The sequence below is a fragment of the Pelophylax lessonae genome (assembly GCF_965119305.1).
Source record: "Pelophylax lessonae genome assembly, chromosome: 13".
Taxonomy (NCBI): domain Eukaryota; kingdom Metazoa; phylum Chordata; class Amphibia; order Anura; family Ranidae; genus Pelophylax; species Pelophylax lessonae.
In genome coordinates, this window is record NC_138780.1 from 106429493 (window position 1) to 106454397 (window position 24905).

Sequence of the window (24905 nt, forward strand, 5' to 3'; positions counted from 1 at the left end):
TGATGTAACCGCAGCTGGCGAGTTTTATGTTTGAAGCCTGCTTAAATATAAGTGCAATTGGTTTGTTAAAGTACATTCTGCTGTAATACGCCATGGGTCTCTCCCTGCTTGCTTCCTACATATGACCCTTTGGAGAATGATTCAATGAGGCCATGAGGGCTGATTTTTTTTATGATCCTGTTCGATCCACTTGGGAGTATATTGCTGTGGTTCAGTGTGATGTGGGAACTTTCTACCAGGAGATGGATATCCTGCTTTTGTAATCCCTGTAATTTGGGATCAACACTGTTTGGTAAGGGGCCATCTTCTTTAAAGGAGCACCTTTGGGCACTTCATCACTTCTTGATAATTGAGTGTGCACTGAGCACTTTCATCACCATCACTCATATATGGACTTTTACTAATAAGATCATAAATCATTTTTTGTCTTTGTTTTATACGTTTATCACTATATTGATTTGTACATGTGGGGCATTTAAGGTTCATTTACTGCAGTGATTTGCACACTTTTTTTTTTATTTTATATTTTTGCACTTGACGTTCTGAATTGTCCTTAATGATTTATTGTTTTTAAAGGAACAGTGCACTATTTTTTGTTTTGGACTTGCTTAACATGGCCAAGGTCTGCATTCCCCTGTATTGGAAGCAACCTTTGCCTATCCATCTTTGGATAGCTAAGATCAAAATAATTTACATGAGGGAGAAACTGATGGCCGCGGTCCAAAATAAAGGAGAACAATTTCATATTTTCCGCAGACTACAAGTCCTTTCAGTCTTCTCTGGGTTAGGTGCATACTCCATAGTAGCAAGGCTGATGAGCCATATTTAAAGTTGAGAGCCACGTGCAGCGTTTCCCTACTCCAATGTCTCTGACCCCATTCTTCCAACTGTCCACCCCCCTCCCTTTTTTTTATTTCTCTTTTTTAGTTTTTAAACCTTATTCCATTGTTTTTGTTTCTGAACCTTCCCTTCACTTCATCACAATACTTTTTCACAAGCCATATCCAAAGGAACTTGGTAGGTTTTTTCCATGAGGGTTTTTTTTTTGGTCTGTGAATCAATGTTATTTAAACTCCTTAGCTGACTGTTACCGATGTGATCTAATTTGTGCTATTTACATTGTTTGCACACCTTTGTATGTTATATTTTTTGTTGCCTCCTCTGTTTAGGCAAACTCTGTGTTATTGCTCTGAACTGGTGTATGACTATAAAATAAAGAATAAAAAAAACATACTTTGCATCCAGTGGCCCTGCTAACTGAACATAGAAGCATAAAAATTGCCTTGGGAGGTTTGGACGTGGCTTGTTGGCTAGGCACTCTAAGATCCGAATATAGCCAGGTTGGGTCACACAGCATAAGAGTCCACGAGAACCCACAGAGTTAGGACTGTCACTAAAAACCAGGTCATAGATACAGTAGTGACTAGGGGTGCACCGATCCGACTTTTTTTTGTCCCGATACCAATATCTGGCATTGTGTATCTTCCGATACCGGTACCGATCCGGAACTACACACATAAAGCATGCGGCTGCAATACAGAGCAAAGCCGCTGCTTCATGTGTATGGCTCCTCCATTCACAGGTGGAGTGCATCTGATATCACTCTGCCTGTGAGCCGGCCCTATACAGGAAGTAGCGGCTCCCATCCCATACTACTACTACACCATGTAAGAGATGGCTGAGCCGGGGCTCAGCAAAACCGGATTGGTTAATTTTACCGATCCAGCTATTGTGGCAGCATCGGTGCCGATATCCGATCTTAATATCAGATCGGTGCATCCCTAGTAGTGACTGGTATCTTCACGCACATTATTTGTAATTTGAAGTGATGGTGTAATGGTAGTGTAGTGTCTGTGTTATGATAGAAAAAGGACTTCTTTTTTTGTGGAAGACTAGCAAAATCGGAATGGGTATTCAGCCCTTACGTGACATCTATTACATTGTAAAATATCTCTCCCATAAGGGCTTCCAGTCAGAACTTTTTCAGTAGAAAAGCAGCCACTGTGATAGAATGAGCCCAAAAATACACTCGCTGGCACTAAAGAGGCAGTATATTTTAACACCTCATTTTATGTTGCAGTGACAAAGTGCCTGAATCCTGGAGCAAGAAAATCTTAATAATGCCGCCAAGGCAAAATTCACCTGATAAACTGATTTTATTCTGACAAAAATCTTTTAAAGCAAACCAAACCTTGCATCCTTGTAAATCCATACATATTTGCTGTACGTTCTGTCAAAATAGTTTTGAACGCATTTATATTGCAGTATGTCTAGAAGTGTGCAAACAAGGACGTATTTATATTAGATGTACTTTTAGGAGCTTGTGTGAATATCAGCAGTTTTCGTGACATGTTCCATTGAATTTTTACCACGCCTGGTTATAGTTGGTGCCAGTTAGACATAACGTAGGTCTTTTGTGCTCTTGTGTAAGTGACAAATATTTTTACCTTTATTAAAATGAGTGCATAGAGTTTGGTACACTCAGGGGCCAGTGCTTAATTGATAATCATGAAATTCCTAACATGACCTCCTTCAAATGCAGGTGAGGGAAAATAAGCCGAAAACACAGGAAGAGTTTTGGTGGTGGGTCATTTTGTAATGTTTTCCTCCTGGAATCATTAGGGCTTTTTTAGACATGTTTTGCCCTCTGAAGTGCAATTTGCAGTGGACCTATATTCAGAAAGTGTTTGACAGGTTACATTGAGGCGTTATGATACCACCTGTTTTAACCCCTGAAAACCTGCACCACTATGCCACAGACGTGTCCATTGCATGGCCCTTTTCGCTTGAACGGGTTGCGTTCTGCCTACTCCATGCAACAGGGGGGTTAATTTTTCTACACCATGGTCTGCTCCCTTTGCAGCTTAGGAGAGCGGCTAAGTTCACCTTTAGCAACTTGTTATACCTGTATTTAGGGTGTAACCTGTTTCTACAAACCCCCTCCCCCCACCCCAGATTTTGTCCCACCCCATGACAGCAGGAGGGGGTTCTCCTCCCTCCATGGCTGCTGTCATATTTAAAATCTGCGTATAATTAATTACGCCACAGATAACGTCACAGATAAGAGATCTGTGACTGAATGGACTACAAGTCCCGTCTACCACCGCAGTATATGGCTTGTAGTTCTCAATGGATTAGGTGAGTGCTGATTTGTGCCTTCATAGTCCATTGACACTTCCTGCAGCTCTGAAATTGACAGCCCATACAAAGATATGGGCAGACAGCTGTAGGAAGTGTCTACAAGAGCCTAACCTTGTGATCCCCTGATTATGTACATTTTTTTTTTACTTGCAAAAAGACATGCATTTATTATTTTTCTCTACTTCAGCTGTGAAAGGTTTACCCCCCCTCATGACCATGATTTTTTGCAAAACGGGACTGCGTTATTTTAACTGACAATTGCGTGGTCATGCAACTCTACCCAAATAAAATTGGTGTCCTTTTATTCCCACAAATAGAGCTTTTTTTGGTGGTATTTGATCGCCTCTGTGGTTTTTATTTTTTGCGCTATATACGAAAAAAATGCCATCAGTTTAAAAAAATATATATTTTTTTACTTTCTGCTATAAAACATTCCCAATTAAAAAATCAAATTTCTTTATCAGTTTATGCCAATCTGTATTCTGCTACATATCTTTGGTAAAAAAAATCCTAATACGTGTATATTGATTGGTTTGCGCAAAAGTTATAGCGTCTGGATGGCCGCTAAGCGGTCAAGGATTGGTAAAAAGGCTGCTCAACCCTGTGTTTTTATTGCCCTCCAACTACAACTGTAAACCTAGCCTTTCAAACATATTAAAAACCAGAACTTTTTTTTTTTTTTATTGCTGTCTCCCCATTAAGGACATTTACTTTCATGTCATGTTCCAGAGGACATTTCTGCATAGAGAGGGGAAATCCCCTCTTACAGTTTTCACCAGAACAGGTGTTCTCTTTAACCACTTAAATCCCCAGCCTTTTTTTTTTATGCAAGTAGATCAGTTTATAAACTTCTGTTCAACCAAAGTGTCCATATGTGGATGGAAAATTCAGCCGGTCCCTGCTGAACTAGCCGGTATTCGATCCTTGTATGCCTGGCTTACCAGGAGGAAGTGTGGTGTTGTCACCTGTGATGTCACATCCCTTCCAGTGTAAACACAGAAAATGTGAAATCTTTGTTTTTACAGTAATGTGCGAAGATGCTCCTATGGGGCTCTGTGTAGTAAGATCAGAAGCCCAGTAGCTGATCATTTCAGCTCCTAGGCTTGGCGCTGAAACCCGACTCTCCCTGACAGCCAGCCATTCTAGTGGTAGGGGCGGTGGAGGCCTGCAGGGGCCAATGAATCTGGGTGCCTTTTTAGATGGTAAAAGATTTCCCTTCAACTATCCCTGTGACAACTAAAATTTGTGGATTTCCCATCAATTTCTGTAGCAGAGAAATTGATCACCAGAACAAATATAGAGGGAATGTATCTTCCCTGTGTCAACGTACAACAATTATTAACCACACATGGGTGTAACAACTCCTTACTTCATCCAAAACTAGAAAGAAAAGTTTAGCTTTATGCATTCTTTAATCAGAGAACCTTCTGTTGTAAGCTTCTTGGTTCATGGTTTCTTGGAAAAAAAGTACATTTACTGCACAATTTCTATAAATGTAAATACAAGTGCTTGTTTTATTCCTTATGGGAGGAAGACGAGAGCTCTTAAAGCTGAGTTCCGGGCACAAAAACGATATTTTTTTTTTTGTGCCCCTCCGCTAGGTAGACCTCACCTGAAAAGGAATTGGATAGTTATTTTTTTTTTTTGTTTACTTACCTTGTAATTGAAGATCGAAGATACTCACCTCAGAGTACTTCCTCCCTCGGAGCCGCGGCTCACCCCGTCACTTCCTGTTTCGCTATGATTCCTGGGAGCTGAACGTCATAGCTCCCAGTAATCAATGCGACGGCACCGGCCCCGCTCGTCATTTCCGGGCGACGCCGCACCGGAAGTGACGAGAGGGGCCGGTGCAGGCGCATTCTGGGACAAGAAGACGCGGAAGAAGACACAGAAGAGGACCGCGCCGGCTTCAGCTGCCCACAAGAGAGATGGAAACGCTGTGGAAGAAATTTTATAAGTAAGTATTTCTTCTAAAAGGTAAGTGCGAACCGGGACAGATCAGAGGCTAGCCATTGTGGAATGTGCTAGCCCTGACTGTCCCGGGGGTATGTTTAGTGAAAAATGACTTCTGTGCCCGGAACTCCGCTTTAAATGATTAAAAAGCAGTTGTGCAAGTTTAATTAAACTTAAAAATACCAGCCCACTGACAGTTATCTTTGTAGATGAGTCAAGAAAATCTGCAAGATATGAATGTCTTCTTTCCTGGCAACTTATTAGCTTAATGAGTAAGATATTAAACATATTATGTCATAAGCAGTTCTGTTCCTTTCTTCTTCAAATGATGTTTTCCTCTGTTGATCAGTTCTGTGGTCTACAGATTATTTGTTTAAGAAGTGCTTTCAGCTAATACAGTTATTGACCAATTAAATCCTATAGTCATCAGACCATTTTATATAATAATAATAACATACATAATATACAAACTGGGTTAAGTAAAAGAAAACCGTTTCTGAAAAGGCTTTGATTTGATTACTGTAATGGCCAAGAGCCTCTATACTGCACAGAGGCTGTGGATCTTGATACATTGAAGTTCTATATAGTATTAATAAAATGTTCCACCTTCTTCTGCCTCCACGTGCATTATATGGCTGGTTGTAGTCAAGCAAGTGAAGATACAGTGAGAGAGAACCATTTAATTTTTTTTTTCTTTACTTAATATGCAACACCAGATTTTACCAGCAGATGATGTGACATGTGAAATCTTCAACTGAAACATCCTGAAGAAAACCTTAGTTCTGCTAGAGAGGGGAGGTCTATCAATCCTGCTACAAGAACGAGTCCTAAATCAGTAAACCTTGCTAAAGGGGGCTTACATAAGCCCCCTCTTACAGACCCTGACAACCACAGCCCAGGGTGGTCGGAAAGAGGCCCTTGTCCCCAGAGCAGAGCCCCCCCCCCCCGCCCCAAAGCACCCACCCCCCCTTTTTGAGGGCATGTGACCTGGTATGGTTCAAGAGATGGGGGGCACTCACTCATCCCTCACCCCCCCTTTTTCCGACCAGGCTGCATGCCCGAGTAAGGGTCTGGTAAGGAATGTGGGGGGGACCCCATGCCGTTTTTTTTTTTTTTTTTTTGTGGCATGAAGTTCCCCTCCAGGTTCATACCAGACTTGAAGTGCCTGGTATGGATTGGGAGGGGGGGACCCAATGCTGGTTTTTCCCTTTTTTTTTTTCTATAGCTGGGTGCCGGCAGTTGTAACCAGGAGTCATTTTTAATGGAATTTAACTTGTTTTTTTTCCTTTACCTTACCTGTAGGTACTGTGAATATCTCCTAAACTTGCACAGTTTAGGAGTAATCCTGAGTGCATGCAGCCAATGACATTGGCTCATGCGCTCTGAAGGTCCAGCATACCGTGCCATCAAAGCCTGTGCCATAAACAGCGGCTCCTCCATGCGTGTGCGGGAGTGACGTCATCACGGGTCCTGCCACTCGCAGCCCCGGAGCCCGCGAACCTGGAAGAAATACCTGGGAGGATGTCAGCTTTCTCAGCGGTGTGCGGGCGCTGCTAGAGGGCTTTGTTCTAAGGTAAGTATTTCAAAATGGGCCAGTATGCAATGCATACTAGCTCATTAGGCATTTGTCTTACAGGTTTTCCTTTATTTCCTCCAGATTTTCAACCTCTTTAAGCATAATTCATATGACTGCTCCTAAAAAAACAATAGTTTTAAATTTATTTATTTTTTTTATTGATAAATGTCCCTCAGGGCAGTACCTCGGCCCCAAAACCCCTTTTATGGCCAATTACTTGCATATAAGCCTTCTAAATGGGCACTTCAGATTTTTTCTGTTTGGCTCCCATAGGCTTCAATGGTTTTCGCTGTTCAGTTGTTGGAAATGTTTCTTTTGCAACAGAAACCACTTTGAGAGGGTCTTTTATTGTAGGCTGTTAGTAGTCAGAGTCTGAGATAAATAGATTTTTCCTAGTGGCAAACCTTTTTCATTTAAAGCCTTTGAAGATGAGAATGAGAATAAAATGAGATGAGAATATCGGTAAAGCATGCAGTATTGTGCTCATGCTATAAATCATAATGAAAAACCTGCACATGTAATGAGCAACATGTCTTTCACATGTACAGGCACAACGAAGAATACTACTAAATTGTTTTTAAATCATAAGCATGTATTAATAATATGTGTATTAAAATGATAAAATCCCTGTATGCAGCTAACAGGAATACCAATAACAAAAGATATATATTAATGCCTTACAAAGGACTTGCGCCTTCCCCCCCCCCCCCCCCCCCACTGTATTGTACTGGGTTGGGCACTGATAATATGTAAATGGATCCAGAATATCATAAGAATTTAGATTTTAGCTGTTATTTTACAATACATGCCGAACAATAAACACAAATGCATGATTGGCTGCTGGGGACAAGTGTTTTCTTTTTATTTACGGTCATTGGTATTGTGAAGCTTAGTAGGTTAACCACCTCCCACCCGGGCCATAGCACATATACGGCCGGGTGGGAGTCTCGTCCTTCAGAAGGAGAGAGATCGCGCCGCCTCGGGCACGCGCAGCGGCGCGATCTCGATGTGCCTGTGTCCCTAGGACACAGAGCAACAAGCCTCGGCAGGAGGGCCCTGTGATTGGCCCTCCTGATCACATGACGGCTGTGACCAAGCACAGGCAGATGAAAGCACATGGCTTGCATGCTTGAGGCCGTCAATACCAACTGGATATAGAGACACACTCGTTTGAGAGGAGTATAACAACGCATGTTATCTCTATCCATCTGGTAAGAAGCCCAGCGGGCCACTTTGAACGCACGGTGGGGATCACCATTGTTTGATTTTAGAGCACTGGGATCGTTTAATTTTGCTAAGGAGAGCACTTACTTTATTCCGTCCGGTAAGGAGGAATTCCAACAGGTGGAGGGAATTCAAGTCACCATTTGTTTTCAACACCATCTGTCACTTATCACATCACTGAAGATTGTCTAATATCGACACGTTGGTGTCTTGGGACTTTTTTCTTTATCCACTTGCCGACTGCGCACAGTATATTTACTGCGGCAGTCGGCCCCGGCCAGGCAGAGTGACGTAGGTCTACGTCGCTACTTCCTGCCGGTCCTGTGCGCGCTCCCGCGCGTGCCCGCCGACACCGATGGCTCGATTGGGTTCAGAACCGATCAGTCATCAGGTCCAGGCCAATGATTTTTGGCCTGGACCTGTTGATCGGTCCTGCCCAATCAGATCATCCTCTAAGCCTGTGAAATGTAAACACAGGCTTAGAGGAGATGTGCCCTCCCCCCACAACGGTCTTTTTGGATCCAGCGTGAGAGGAGAGCACATCTTACTGTGAGTACTGCACCAAGCACACCCACACACAGTTAGATAGGCACATTTCACCCCCGATCGCCCCCCCGATTAACCCCTACAGCACCTGACACAACACACACTATATACAGCATATAGCAGTTACCTATATACCTGTATAAGTGTGATTTGTGAACAGGTGTAGCACTTGCGACCCCCCCTTTTCCACTTGAATTACCCCCCACCCCCCCCTAATAAAGATTTGAGCCCCTGATCTCCCCTGACCCCCCCCTGATCACCGCTAGTTAACCCCTACACCCTCTGTCACATCAGCACTAATACAAACGCAATATACGGTGTTATTGTATATTTGTATTAGTGTCATTGTGATCAGAATTAGCGCAGGCGACTAAGTTTCTGTCCCAAGAAGGTTTAGGGTCCCCGCCACCCGCCCAATAAAGATTTAAGCCCCTGACCCCCCCCCTGATCACCCCTACACCCCCTGCCATAACACACACCGTATACAGTATATAGCATTTTGCTATATACCCGTATAAGTGTGATTTGTGGTCAGGTCTAGCGCTTGCGACCCCCCTTTTTCCACTTGAATTACCCACCACCCCCCCCAATAAAGATTTAAGCCCCTGATCCCCCCTGATCCCCTCCTGATCACCGCTAGTTAACCCCTACACCCTCTGTCACATCAGCACTAATACAAACGTAATATACAGTGTTTTTGTATTTTTGTATTAGTGTCATTGTGATCAGAATTAGCGCAGGCGACTAAGTTTCTGTCCCAAGGAGGTTTAGGGTCCCCGCCACCCGCCCAATAAAGATTTAATCCCCTGATCCCCCCCTGATCACCCCTACACCCCCTGCCACAACACACTGTATACAGTATATAGCATTTTCTATATACCCGTATAAGTGTGACTTGTGACCAGGTTTAGCGCTTGCCACCGTTCCTTTTATCCTTAGGATACCCGCCAGCCCCTTCCAATAAAGATTTAAACCCCTGATCCCCCCCTGATCACATCCCGTTAACCCCTACACCCTCTGTCACATTAGCACTAATACACACATAATATACTGTTTTTACTGTATTTTGTATTAGTGTCATTGTGACTTGAGGTTGCGCTAGCTAGCTAGTTTCTTTCCCAAAGGAGGTTTAGGGTCCCCGCCACCCCCCCCCCCCCAGATCCCCAGCGCATAGTTTAGAAGTAACCCCTTGATTACCACACACGCACGCACGCACATATACTTCCATTTCTAGTATAGTGTTTGAACAGATCAATATCTGATCTGATCAGAACTATACTAGCGCCCCCATAGTTTAGGGTTCCCAAAACGCGGTGTTTGCACGATCAGCACTGATTCCGGCCAGCACCTGCGTTTAACCCTTTCACCCAGGCAAGTGTAGTAATCAATAGATTACTGTCACTTGCAAAAAAACACAAGACACAAAACCGCTGTGTTAGCAGAGTCAGGCCTGATCCCTGCTAGCATTAGCAGTTTTTTTGGTAGCGCTTGAAATAATCTTCGACAACCAGGTGCTTTTATTACCTGTGAGTCGCATCACTGTACGGGTAAATTTAGTTACCAAAATGACCAAACGTTCGTACAGAGATGAAGAGCTTATCAGTTTTATGCTGACCGAGTCATCTGATAGCGAAGGGGAAGCTACAATGACCGAATTAGTGTCAGTATATGAACCTGATGACGGCAGCGGCTCCCTGACAGATAGCTCCGACGACAGATGGGTCCCTGTTAGACCCAGGCGTACCCGACCCCATTCTGAAGTTGTTGAGATGCAGGAATCGCAGGGTGCTCGTATGGAGCAGAGTGTGGGTACTAGTGCCGCTAATTTTTCTGGCGACCTGGCAAGCGCCAGCGGCCTAGTACAACCTGGACCTAGTACAACCAGCACTGCAGTAAGACCTGGTGACGTGGCGAGTCCCCTAAGTGCAGTTGAAGCTGGTGCGGTGGCTAGCACAAGTAGTGGCCCGCAGCCACCGCGTATTCGTAGACAGGCCCATAGAGCCCATAGTGCCCTCCCTGATGCGCTGGCATATCCTAATTGGCAACCCACCGATACTACAGCGCCAGTACTTCCCCCATTCACCGCCCAACCTGGAATCCACGTGGAGACAGCTGGTTTTACGCCCCTAAACTTTTATGAGCTGTTCTTCACGGAAGATCTTTACAGATCGATTGTGGATCAATCAAATTTATATGCACAACAGTTCATCGCCGCCAACCCAAATTCACACCTTGCCAGACAATTCGGCTGGAAACCTATAACGGTTTCCGAATTTAAGATCTTTCTGGGCCTTTCCCTCCACATGGGCATAACTAAACAGAGTGAATTGCGGCTATATTGGTCCACTAGCCCAGTTCACCATATGCGCATGTACTCTGCCTCCATGTCCAGGGGGAGATACGAGCAAATTCTGCGATTCATGCATTTCAGCGACAATGAAATCTGTCGTCCTCGGGGAGACCCTGAATACGATCGGCTCCACAAAATTCGGCCCCTCATAGACCACTTCAATCAGCGGTTTGCAGCCTTGTTTACCCCCGAACAAGTTGTCTGCGTTGACGAGTCCCTGATTAAATTTACTGGCCGCCTTGCTATGAAACAGTACCTCCCCAGCAAGCGTGCCAAGTACGGGGTCAAACTGTATAAATTGTGTGACAGGGCCACAGGCTATACAGTTAGTTTCCGGGTCTATGAGGGAAAAGATAGCTGTGTGGAGCCCCCCAACTGCCCAGACTACATAGGGAGCAGCGGTAAGATCGTTTGGGACTTGGTGTCACCCTTATCCGGAAAGGGGTACCATTTGTACGTGGACAACTTTTATACAAGCGTGCCACTATTTAGTCACCTTCTCGATTTACAAATTGGCGCATGTGGCACCGTGCGACCTAATCGCCGGGGCTTCCCCCAACGGCTTGTAAATTCCCGTCTTAGTCGGGGGGCGAGAGCCTGCTTGAAAACGGACAAATTGCTTGCGGTGAAGTGGAAGGATACACGGGATGTTTATGTTCTGTCCTCCCTTCACGCAGACACGACGATCCAAATCACTACGGCAACTGGCGTTGTGGAGAAACCCCTCTGTGTCCACGAATATAACCTTAACATGGGAGGGGTGGACCTTAACGACCAGCTTTTGGCGCCGTATTTAGTTGCCCGTAAAGCCAGACGCTGGTACAAAAAAGTGTCTGTTTACCTTTACCAATTGGCTATGCTGAACGCCTTTGTCCTATACAGGGCGTCAGGACGAACTGGATCTTTCCGGGAATTCCAGGAAGAGATCATCCTTGCCTACCTGTACCCAGGAGGCATGCCTGCCCAACTTCCCCTTCCAGATGCAGTGAGCCGGCTGCATGAGAGGCATTTTCCTTATGTCCTCCCGAGTACCCCTACCCAAAGATACCCCCAAAAAAGATGTCGTGTCTGTAGCAGGCGCGGATTTAGGCGTGACACCCGTTATTATTGTCCCAAATGTCCTGACCAACCTGGTCTCTGCATCGGGGAATGTTTCGAGCGCTACCATACACTAGTGGAGTATTAGCGTAGGGTACAGCACGACACAGTGTAGGGCACACAAACACAGGGTCTCGAAAGATGTTGGATGTCCATCGACATTTTGAGAGACCCAAGCTGGAAGAGAAGATCGCAGAAGATCGCAGTCCCAAATCAAGAAACAGTTAGAAAAATAAAAGGATCCAAAAACTGTTGTTGTGTCAGTAATTTTATATGTCCTTCTCCTTCCTACTGTACTTTTTTCAATGTCCTTAGTTTGTTTTTTCATTCTTTTGTGACCTGTTTCTCTTGCAGGTACTCGTCGGCTACCACGCATTGATTTTATATATTCTGACACAAACAGCGTTTGCGCTCAGCATATATGGATACCTTTGCTGATAGCAGCTGTGGTGATTTTCTGATTTCAGCACTGCAGTTAAAATCCTATTTTGGTATACGTGGATAGCGCCGTGTATACCCATCATTAAATTCAGTGGGTGGTTGTTTGGGCGGTTAATGATGAGAATCCAAAAACTTTTGTTGTGTCAGTCATTTTATATGTCCTACTCTTCCTACTGTACTTTTTTTTAATGTCCTTTGTTTTTTCATTCTTTTGTGACCTGTTTCTCTAGCAGGTACTCGTCGGCTACCACGCATTGATTTTATATATTCTGACACAAACAGTGTTTGCGCTCAGCATATATGGATACCTTTGCTGATAGCAGCTGTGGTGATTTTCTGATTTCAGCACTGCAGTTAAAATCCTATTTTGGTATACGTGGATAGTGCCGTGTATACCCATCATTAAATTCAGTGGGTGGTTGTTTGGGCGGTTAATGATGAGAATCCAAAAACTTTTGTTGTGTCAGTCATTTTATATGTCCTACTCTTCCTACTGTACTTTTTTTTAATGTCCTTTGTTTTTTCATTCTTTTGTGACCTGTTTCTCTAGCAGGTACTCGTCGGCTACCACGCATTGATTTTATATATTCTGACACAAACAGTGTTTGCGCTCAGCATATATGGATACCTTTGCTGATAGCAGCTGTGGTGATTTTCTGATTTCAGCACTGCAGTTAAAATCCTATTTTGGTATACGTGGATAGTGTCATGTATACCCATCATTAAATTCAGTGGGTGGTTGTTTGGGCGGTTAATGATGAGTAATACTACGCATTATTCCTGTGCTGATTTCTGATAGGTTCTCTTTTTTTCCGTTCAGCCCACAGGCTGCATGAAAAAAAAAAAAACCTATATGCCAAACAAGGACCAGCAATGTACTGGTACGTTGCTGGACTTTGAGTGGTTATACCAGGATGATGCCTGCAGATTTAGGCATCATCTTGGTATCGTTTTTTACAGCCAGCGGTCGGCTTACATGTAAAAGCAATCCTAGCAGGTAATTGGCCGCTAGACTGCTTTTACATGCAGTGGGAGGGGCCTCCCCCCCCCCCCCACCTCCGCCTTCCGCAGCCTTCCGTGGTTTTTCTCGGGCTCTCCTGTCCCACCGGTTAACCCGAGAGTGCAGCCGGTGGTTCAATTGTCTAACCATAGAGCTAATTGGAGATGAGAATGGCTCCAATCATCTCTATGGCCTAAGATGCCGGAGGCTATGAGCATTTCATGACTTCTGTTTCGCCAGAAATAAGCAGGGCCATTGGGAAATTGGGAAAGTATTTTATCACACCAATTTTGGTGTGGTCAGATGCGTTAAGGTCAGAGGAGAGATCTAGAGTCTAAAAGACCCCAATTTTTTTAAAAAAGAGTACCTGTCACCACAGATTGCCATCATGGGGGATATTTAAATTCACTGTGATAACAATAAAAATGATTTAAAAAAAAAAAAAATGAAAGGAAAGGTGTCAAAATAACATAAAAAAGAAAAAAGAAAAAAAAAAAAAAATTGAGCCCCCCCCCTTCCCCCGGTGCTTGCGCGCAATGGCGCACGCAAGCGGTGGTCTAGTGTCATATGTAAACCGCAATTGCAGCATGCATGTGAGGTATCGCCGCGATCGCCAGATCGAGTGCAGTAATTCTTGCAGTAGACCTCCTCTGTAAGTCTAACGTGGTAACCTGTAGAGACTTTTAAAGGTTTTTAAAAATGTACGTATGTTTTTGCCGCTGCGCAGGCATGCGCAATTTTTAAAGCATGTCATGTTAGGTGTCTATGAACTCGGCATAAGATCATCTTTTAAATTTTACCAAAAAAATTGGAATTATATAGTGTATTTGTGCAATAAATTAAAAAAAAATGTATTTTTTTCGCAAAAATTGCGTTTGGAAAATCTGTGCGCAAATACCGTGTGACAAAAAAATTTGCAACATCCACCATTTTATTCTATAGGGCCTCTGCTTTAAAAAAATATATAATGTTTGGGGGTTCAAAGTAATTTTCTAGTAAAAAAAAAATATTTTTTCATGTAAACAAAAAGGCACAGAAAAGGCTTGATTTTCAAGTGGTTAGAAGAGTGGGTGATGTGTGGCTAAGATTGAGCATAAAATGCCGGGACAGTTCAAACACCCCCAAAATGACCCCTTTTTGAAAAGTAGACACCCAAAGCTTTTTTCTGAGAGGCATGGTGAGTCCATGGAGTATTTTATATTTTGCCACAAGTTTCGGGAAAATTATTATTATTTTTTTTGTTGTTGTTTTTTTACAGAAAGTTGTCACTAAATGATATATTGCTCATGCATGCCATGGGAATATGTGAAATGACACCCCAAAATACATTCTTTTGCTTCTCCTGAGTACAGGGATACCCCATGTGTGAGACTTTTTGGGAGCCTAGCTGTGTACGCGACCCCGACAACCAGTCCACATCTTCAGGTTTTCTAATGGCGTAAATTGCTGATTTTACCCCTGACTACCTGTCAGAGTTTCAGAGGCCCTGAAATCTCAAGATAGCACAAAATCCCCCCAAATGACCCCATTTTGCAAAGTAGACACTCCAAGCTACTGGCTGAGAAGCATGGTGAGTCCATGGAATAGTTTATATTTTGCCACAAGTTTCGGGAAAAAAAATTTTTTTTATTTTTTTATTTTTTTTTACACAAAGTTGTCAGTAAATGATATATTGCTCACACATGCCATGGGTTTATGTGAAATGACACCCCAAAATACATTCTGCTGCTTCTCCTGAGTACAATGATACCCCATGTGTGAGACTTTTTGCCAGTCTAGCCGCGTACAGGACCCGGAAAACCAATGCGCACCTTTTGGCTTTCCAAGGGCGTAAATTGTTGATCTCACTCCTTACTACCTATCACACTTTTGAAGTCCATAAAAAGCCAAGATGGCACAAAACCCCCCCAAATTACCCCATTTTGCAAAGTAGACACTCCAATCTATTTGCTGAGAGGCATGGTGAGTATTTTGCAGCTCTAATTTTTTTTGGAAAATGAAGAAAAAACAGGAAAATGCATTTTTTTTCCTCTTTTTTCAATTTCCAAAGCTTTGTGACAAAAAGTGAGATCTGCAAAATACTCAACATGCCTCTCTGCAAATAGCTCAGGTTGTCTACTTTCCGAAAAGGGGTCATTTGGGGGGGGGGGGGGGTTGTGCTGTCTTGGCATTTCATGGCCTCCAAAACTGTGATAGGTAGTCAGGAGTGAAATCAACAATTTACGCCCTTGGAAAGCCTGAAAGTGGAGGTTGGTTTTCGGGGTCCTGTACTCGGCTAGACGGCAAAAAAGTCTCACACATGGGGTATCCCTGTACTCAGGAGAAGCAGCAGAATGTATTTTGGGGTGTCATTTCACATATACCCATGGCATGTGTGAGCAATATATCATTTACTGACAACTTTGTGTAAAAAAAACAAAAAAAAAATAATAATAATATATTTCCCGGAACTTGTGGCAAAATATAAAATATTCCATGGACTCACCATGCCTCTCAGCAAATAGCTTGGGGTTTCTACTTTCCAAAATGGGGTCATTTGGGGGGGTTTTGTGCTATCTTGGAATTTTAGGGCCTCCGAAACTGTGATAGGTAGTCAGGAGTGAAATCAACAATTTACGCCCTTGGAAAGCCTGAAAGTGGAGGTTGGTTTTCGGGGTCCTGTACTCGGCTAGACTGCAAAAAAGTCTCACACATGGGGTATCCCTGTACTCGGGAGAAGCAGCAGAATGTATTTTGGGGTGTCAGTTCACATATACCCATGGCATGTGTGAGCAATATATCATTTACTGACAACTTTGTGTAAAAAAAAAAAAAAAAAAAATATATATATATATATTTCCCGGAACTTGTGGCAAAATATAAAATATTCCATGGACTCACCATGCCTCTCCGCAAATAGCTTGGGGTGTCTACTTTCCAAAATGGGGTCATTTGGGGGGGTTTTGTGCTATCTTGGAATTTTAGGGCCTCCGAAACTGTGATAGGTAGTCAGGAGTGAAATCAACAATTTACGCCCTTGGAAAGCCTGAAAGTGGAGGTTGGTTTTCGGGGTCCTGTACTCGGCTAGACTGCAAAAAAGTCTCACACATGGGGTATCCCTGTACTCAGGAGAAGCAGCAGAATGTATTTTGGGGTGTCAGTTCACATATACCCATGGCATGTGTGAGCAATATATCATTTACTGACAACTTTGTGTAAAAAAAAAAAAAAAAAATATATATATATATATATATTTCCCGGAACTTGTGGCAAAATATAAAATATTCCATGGACTCACCATGCCTCTCAGCAAATAGAGCAAATAGCTTGGGGTGTCTACTTTCCAAAATGGGGTCATTTGGGGGGGTTTTGTGCTATCTTGGAATTTTAGGGCCTGCGAAACTGTGACAGGTAGTGCAGAGATGACATGAACAATTTACGCCATTAGAAAACCTGAGAGTGTTGATTGGCTTTTGCGGTCCTGTACACAGCTAGGCTCCCAAAAAGTCTCACACATGGGGTATCCCCATACTCAGGAGAAGCAGCAGAATGTATTTTGGGGTGTCATTCCACATATACCCATGTCATGTGTGAGAAATTTATCTTTTAGTGACAACGTTGTGTAAAAAAAAAAAAATTAAAAAAAAAATTGTAATTTTCACAAAACTTGTGGCAAAATATAAAATATTCCATGGACTCACCATGCCTCTCAGCAAACAGCTTGGGGTGTCTACTTTCCAAAATGGGGTCATTTGGGGGGGTTTTGTGGTATCTTGACATTTCAGGGCCTCCTTAACCGTTAGAGGTAGTGAGAAAATGCAATGAAAAATGTACGCCCTTTGAAATTCTGATGGTGGTGATTTGTTTTTGGGGACCCCTACACAGCTAGGCTCCCAAAAAGTCCCACACATGGGGTATCCCCATACTCAGGAGAAGCAGCAGAATGTATTTTGGGGTGTCATTCCACATATACCCATGTCATGTGTGAGAAATTTATCTTTTAGTGACAACGTTGTGTAAAAAAAAAAAAATTAAAAAAAAAAATTGTAATTTTCACAAAACTTGTGGCAAAATATAAAATATTCCATGGACTCACCATGCCTCTCAGCAAACAGCTTGGGGTGTCTACTTTCCAAAATGGGGTCATTTGGGGGGGTTTTGTGGTATCTTGACATTTCAGGGCCTCCTAAACCGTTAGAGGTAGTGAGAAAATGCAATGAAAAATGTACGCCCTTTGAAATTCTGATGGTGGTGATTTGTTTTTGGGGACCCCTACACAGCTAGGCTCCCAAAAAGTCCCACATATGTGGTATCCCTGTACTCAGGAGAAGCAGCAGAATATATTTTGGGGTGTAATTACACATATACCCATGGCATGTGTGAGCAATATATCATTTCAATGACAACTTTGTGTAAAAAAAAAAAAAAAAATTTTTTTTAGTCATTTTTCAAACACCTGTGACAAAAAAATGAAATATTCAATGAGCTCAACATGCCTGTCAGGACATTCCTTAGGATGTCTACTTTCCAAAAAGTGGTAGTTTGGGGGGGTTTTGTACTGCCCCGCCATTTTAGCACTTCATGAAATGAGATTGGCAGTCAGAAATTAAAGCTGCGTAAATTTCACTATTTACACCATAGTTTGTAGACGCTATAACTTTTGCGCAAACCAATAAAAATACGCTCATTGATTTTTTTTTTGTCAAAGACATGTAGCTAAATATATTTTGGCAAAAAAAAATGACATAAATTGAGTATATTGGATATTTTTTAAAAGACAAAGTTGAAAATGTCATTTTTTTGCAAAATTTTCGCTCTTTTTTTATTAATATCGCAAAAAATAAAAAGCGCAGAGGCGATCAAATACCACCAAAAGAAAGCTCTGTTTGTGAGAAAAAAAGGACGTAAATTTCGTTTAGGTACAGCATTGCATGACCGAGCAATTATCAGTTAAAGTCACGAAGTGCCAAGTTGAAAAAAGGGGTCTGGTCTTTAAGCTGCAAAATCCTCCGGTGGGAAAGTGGTTATACAATATTGTATATTGTACACATTGCACCATATTCTTTGTTTGATTTTTGAAGGTGTATAATTTATTGGTTGCAAATTATTGCACAGTTATCTAGATATAGCGCACCACTTCATTACACATTAGGATATAAAACCTTCTGCCTTTTACAATCACTTTATAAACATGTATGTATAAGATCTTACCAAGTTATAATTGCTAGGTTTTTACCACTAGCAGGAGATGAACACATTTTTTTCTAGTGATGAACCATTTGAGCGAATCAGCTAAATGTTGCCCATTTTTTCACAAATCAGAATGAATATTTAACATTTTTTAATTAATTAGCGAATTAGGGTAACTGCAACAAACATTAGAGTAGTTATAAGGCCAGTCTTTATATGTTGGCTCCTTGGTAAATCTGTCCGAGATAATAGAAGTTGTCTCTGTGTATGCTATGGTTAATAAATCCCCATGCTTTCTTTGTTAGTTAGATTTTACCAACTTTCTAATGAAATTTCTCTACTTGAGACAAATGAGTATAATTTTCTTTTGCAAAGGAATTGGTATAAATTATATAGAAAAAGATTCATCTTTGGGATAAAGAGGTTGCATGCATTAAGTACATTGTTATTTAAATTGTTCACCATGTTATTATTTTTCCATGTGTGCTGTGTTTCCTCCAGTTGCCCTTGTAATAAATAATCAAGTATGCTGGCCTGTCTTTAGTAAAACAGCGATGGCCTTTTTGCCTCTTGGGAGGTGACTTTGATGCCTCTGAACATGTTAACAAAAGTGAATTGGTGATTATCTTAGGAAATCAGAAAACCAGGCTTGTTCCAGGCTTAAGTAGAAACTACCTTTTGGTGCCTGTTCCTAAGAGGTTGGAAAAAAGGGGTCACACTACAGTAGATCTCAGTCTCTGAGCTTAAAAAGGTGGCCAGGACTTTCAGCACCATTTCCAGTTTGTGTGCGTTTATGTACAAGGTTCAAAGGCCATATTCTTGGTATTCAAGATGCATGTGTTGTCTATAATTACTATTACATCCATTTATTGCATTTCCATCAGCATGTCTTTTTTTTACACACAGCAAATCCTCACTGATTTACACATATTTGTCCAAGCTAATTTAGTTGTCACCTGTGTTTATCAGATCTGTAATCTGTTGCATAGAAATAGGTTGCATGCTTTTCTAGGATAACACTGTCTGGAAAATAAATAAATGGGAGAGGTTGCCTAGTATAATTACTAGCTGCGTAACTGTCCATGCCATGAAGCACTGTAGGTCAAAATATCATTCAATTATTGCTGAATCTCAAAAATGCTTGGTTTAATACAAGCTTGCACTGATACGTTTTTTTTTATCGGTTAGTATGTGTAATGATATTTGTGCTCAAGCACTCGCCGATACCGATTACTCATACCTTTGCTGTGCAACTTGAGCCCACACAAAATTAATTGCACTGCAAAGAATTGCAAGGTTTCCAATACCACTCCTGTGTAAACCCAGGCTGAAGTCATTATGACAAGCCTGGTATCAGACGGCTTCGGGTATCGAAGCATTTGAACGAGCACTCTTGCAAATGCATAGTATCGGCCCTGATACCAGTATAGGTGAAACCCTAGTTTAATATACATATATTGTTTACAGATCTCAAGTCATTCTTTATAAAACCAATTCCACAGATATTGTAAGTATAATCCAAACTCCAGTGCCTTTTAGTTTGTTTTAAGGCCTCATGAGTCAAGCAAGCTAAAGGTACCTGTAACATGATTTTTGGGGGATGGATGGACATCTACACAAGAGAGACCTTCGTAAAGCAGAGCAAGGTCTTTGACCAGTATTCCAGAAGGTCTCCATTAGTACCTTATTAAAGCAGAAAAAGGACATTACATTCTTCCGTCACCCAGAATGCTGTCAATGAACAGAACCTTAGTAGACTATAGGGTTTTCACTGATCCACTGGTGCCTCCACAGGTCGATAGCAAATGACAACTCCTCTGTCTTTCTCTATGAAGTCTTCTTGGAGAAGGGGGGACTTTCTCTTTAGCAGGCCACCAGATCTGGTAGACTCAATTTTTTTCAGATCTCAACCAACACTGCAAACTTAGGCTGGCCATACATGTTCAATTTTTTTGTACAATTTTCCTTTAGATTTAACTTAAACTATGTAGTACAAAGGCCCACCTAATTGGATATAATTTAAAGTTGTTTGGTTTGTTTGACCTCATATTATATGTTTTTTTGGTAAATCTAAAGGAAAATTGTACAGGGGAATTGAGCATGTATGGCCAGCCCTAGTTTTTCTTTATCCTTTGTCAACACAGTTCTTTTGTAGTTGCCCGTACTACCGTCAGATGTTTTATTTTGGATATTTGGAGTTCCCACAACTGCAGCTTGTTAACCACTTCCATACCGCGTCATTGAAAAATGACGGCAGCAGAAAGTGCTCCTCGATCCGGGCCGACGTCATATGATGGCAGTCCGCTCTCGCCGCTACTGCGCTCCCCCGGTGGGGGGGCGTGCAGCGCGGTGATCAGGCATGAGGCTCATCCCTCGGACTGAGCTCATCCCCGATCAAGGTAAACAGCCAATGAAATTGGTTGTTTACCACGTGACGGCCTGTGTCAATCACAGCCGATCACATGAGCGGCTCCAGCGCGAGCTGCTCTTTCTCTCCTCAATGCGTGCCCCCGGGGACGCACAGAACGGTGATCGGGGACGAGGCTCGCCCCTCGGACTGAGCTCATCCCCGATCAAGGTAAACAGCCAAAACCCGCACTGGCGGGTCCCGCGGCCCCCCTGAGGGGAACCGGTGGGTGTACCTGTGTGGCAGGGTCCATGATAATTCCAGATATTACCCGGAAAAATCAATTTGCCAAAAAGAAATAAAACTTTTTTATTATTTTTTTTTTTTTCAGACCCCCAGCGCCACAAAGCCCCTCAGTGTTGCCTGCTTAGGGACCCCTACAGAGCGAGAGAGAGAGATAGACCCCACCACTTACTGCTCAGAGTTTCAAAATGCAACTTGTTTCAGCATTGTCTAGAACAGACAGGAAGTCTTTTGGCTGCCTTCCCGGGAGGAAAGGAGGCGGCTCCGCCCCTCTGCACGCCTTCCGGCGCCTCCCCTGGCTCCACGAGGTGTTTGAGTCACCTCAAACATGGCCGCCCCCATGCTGGAGACACGAGGCTACGCCAAAATGGCGGCCTCGTGCGATCTACCAGACAATGGCGGCGGTCTGCACAGCAGTTTTGAAGTCTTTGGTGGCTCGGGTGGAGACGGCCTGTCAGGAACAGGGGTCAAGAAAGCGACCCCCGCCTACCCCTATATCGTCTGAGACTTCAGATTCTGATGCTGAGATGGTCATTGCAGCTGCAGGCCCCTCTGCAGGGGCTGTTGTGCGGTTCGGGAAACCTTAAGACTTGAGGTTTTTCCGGCAGAGGCAAATAAAAAGGAATTTCCCTTTGGTACTAGTAGACACACCAGGACGGTGAAGGTTTTTTCTTTACCCAAGTGTTTGGGTAAAAAGATTAAAGAGGAATGGGATCATTCTAAGCGTACCTTTACTAGTTCCAAGCGCATTACTAGACGCTATCCGTTTGAGGAATCCCTCATTAAGAAATGGACGTTATCACCAGTGGTGGATCCACCTATTTCCAGACTGAATAAAGCCACGGATTTTTTCAGTGGAGGACGCTTCGTCCTTTAAGAATTCGGTGGATCGGAAGGTAGAAGCGGAGTCCCGCACTATCTTTTCCTGATAGGATCAGCCTTTAGACCAGTTATTGTCATTTGATCTAGTTTCTCAGACATTTACGGAATGGGCGAGATTGGTGCGCCAGGACCTGAAGGGGAAAGGTATCCCCCAGGCAACATCTGTTTTGATGGAACAGATTATATAAGGACTACAGGTTGTCTGTGACGCAGCCTTGGATGCTACCCCCTATTAGGGCATGCATCTATGTCAGCGGTAATCCTCAGACGTGTGCTGTGGTTAAAATGCTGGGTCAGCGTAAGTACTACAGGGAGCGGTAGTTACCGTTCCCTGAACAGATCATTTTCTTTACCATTTCCAAAGATTAGCATCAGTTCCCCACAAGAATCGGATCCTGTTGAACGGACAGACCAAGGAGCCTCTAGCCGGGTGACTTCGGTCTCTAATGTTTAACCAGGAGAAATCACCACTCGTGATAGGAATCAGGTGTCTAAATAATGTGTGAGAACAGAGAACGATCAGACTTTGTCGGATTGCCGGGGCCAGATAGCTCTAGGGCAGCCTGGTTCGGATCCAGTCAGGCAATATCAGGGTGATGACGTAAGTCATTCACCAAGGATTTCACCATCTGTGCCTTCTTCACAGCATCCCGAAGGCGCGGAGATTGGTAATGCGCGCCCACGATGCTCCAGCGGACGCAGCAGACGCGCTGAACGGCCTGTAAAGGCAGTGTCAGCTATTAAAGGGAATCCCTCCTCTCAGATTGCTGCTGAGATTTCTCCGCAGGATGGAGATGGAGGGAACTCCAATTGTCCTGGAAATTCTAGGCTAGCCTCGTCAAGCCGGTCCGGCCGACTTGGACATGCTAGTCGCGAACGTTCCTTGGGCTTCCATTGTGCTTTACAATCGCTGGGTTTAATGGCTTGGCCATTGAGACCCAGGTACTGAAGGACAGAGGGTTGTCCGCTTCAGTTATTCCTACGCTAATTAAAGCAGGGAAAGCGACTTCCAGCAAGGTCTATTGTCGCACATGGAAGACGTATATCGCGTGGTGCGAATCTTTAGAAATTCCTCCACGTACCTATTCGGTGACCCGAATATTGGCCTTTCTGCGAAAGGGGGTTGAGCAGAAACTAGCCTTGAGCACCATCAAGGGTCAGGTTTCAGCATTAGCAATCTTCTTTCAGAAGCCTTTGGCTATTAAGTCCTTGGTGCGGAATTTCATCCAGGGGGTGCGGCATCTGGCTCCACAAGTCCGCGCGCCCTTATCGCCCTGGGATTTTTAATTTGGTTGTCGGTTCTGAAGAAACCTCCCTTTGAAAGCATCAGGGAGATTCCCTTGTTTACTTTATTCCAGAAGGTGGTCTTCTTGGTGGCTATCACTTCTGCACGCAGGGTGTCAGAACTGGCTGCATTGTCAGACCAGTCCCCATATCTAGTGGTTCATAGGGATAAGGTAGTTCTTCATCCGAATCCATCCTTTCTTCCAAAGGTGGTTTCAGGCTTCATCTGAATGAAGATATTGTACTACCTTCCTTGTGTCCTCAGCCCAATCATCATCAGGAACATGCGTTGCATTCCTTGGATGTGGTTCGGGCAATCAGGGTATACCTGAAGGCTACGGAATCATTCCGTAAGACGGATTCACTTTTTGTGATCACGGATGGCACCAGAAAGGGGTTGCCTGCATCTGCCACGACTATCTCCAAATGGATTAGACAAACGGTGGTACAGGCTTATTCTATTAAGGGTCGGAATCCTCCGTTCCCTGTTAGGGCGCACTTCACTCGAGTGCTCAGTACTCCTGGGCCTTCCGCCATCAAGCGTCAGTGGTCCAGGTATGTAAGGCGACTATCTGGTCGTCGGTTCATACCTTTACAAAATTTTATAAGGTTTATGTGATGGCATCGGTGGATGCCTCATTTGGCCGCAAGGTTTGCAGGCCGCAATTTGAGGAGACCGGTGGTCTACCTCGAGGGTTGTTTTCTGTTGGAGTTTTCTGTTGAATCTCATCTTTAATTGATGAGCATTGAAAACTTCTAGTTGGCACCGGTTGGGCATTCTAGATTGGATTTGTTTTCCATTTTCCCACCCCTCATTTGTGGTACTGCTTTGGGACGTCCCGAGTGTGTTGAATCAACGAGGACTACGTCTGTCAATGAGCGACAGAGAAAAATGGATTTTTGTAAGATCTTACCGTAAAATCCTTTTCTCTTAAGCTCATTGACAGACGTAGTACCCGCCCCTCTGTTTTTGAGTTGGGTTGGGTTAAATTCTCTAAACACTGCTTTGTGACATAACTGATTTGCTAGAGCAGGAAGTGAGAGGATATACCCTCTGGGACTGCCCCTAGGGTGTGGCCAGAACGTTTTCTTTCCTGTCTAGTCCTACTCCTGTAGAGGGCAGCATAACCCGAGTGTGTTGAATCCACGAGGACTACGTCTGTCAATGAGCTTAAGAAAAAAGGATTTTACGGTAAGATCTTACAAAAATCCATTTTCTTTTAGTTTCACGATTCATATAGAAGTCTTACATTATCAGCAGTTACCCAGAGGAACATAAACTCTCCCTCCTTGGTTTAGCTCTGTAGAGAAGGAAAATTCAATTGACCATGGTCAGTGGTGCCAAGCACCCATTGAATAAGGGAAAGCCGAACACCATCTTCATGACGACTCCTGCAGTCTTTTTCAAGATGTCCAAGAGAAGTTCCCACATCTCTGGTTACGACTATATTTAAGCCACACACACACTTGAGTGTCCTCTCTTAATTAACTAAAGTGTGTTTCCCTATGATAATTGAAATTAAAATGCTGTACCTATTGGATGCCTGTAGCTTTTGTAAATTAGTTGCATAGGTCATTTTTAATTCTCAAC

The 24905-nt window shown here is 43.3% G+C and overlaps 1 protein-coding gene across 2 annotated transcripts in view; it reads left to right on the forward strand.

The window, feature by feature from the left end:
• Positions 1-24905, forward strand: part of CDIN1 (CDAN1 interacting nuclease 1) — a 685937-nt gene that overhangs the window by 325587 nt on the left and 335445 nt on the right. The window lies entirely within an intron of this gene.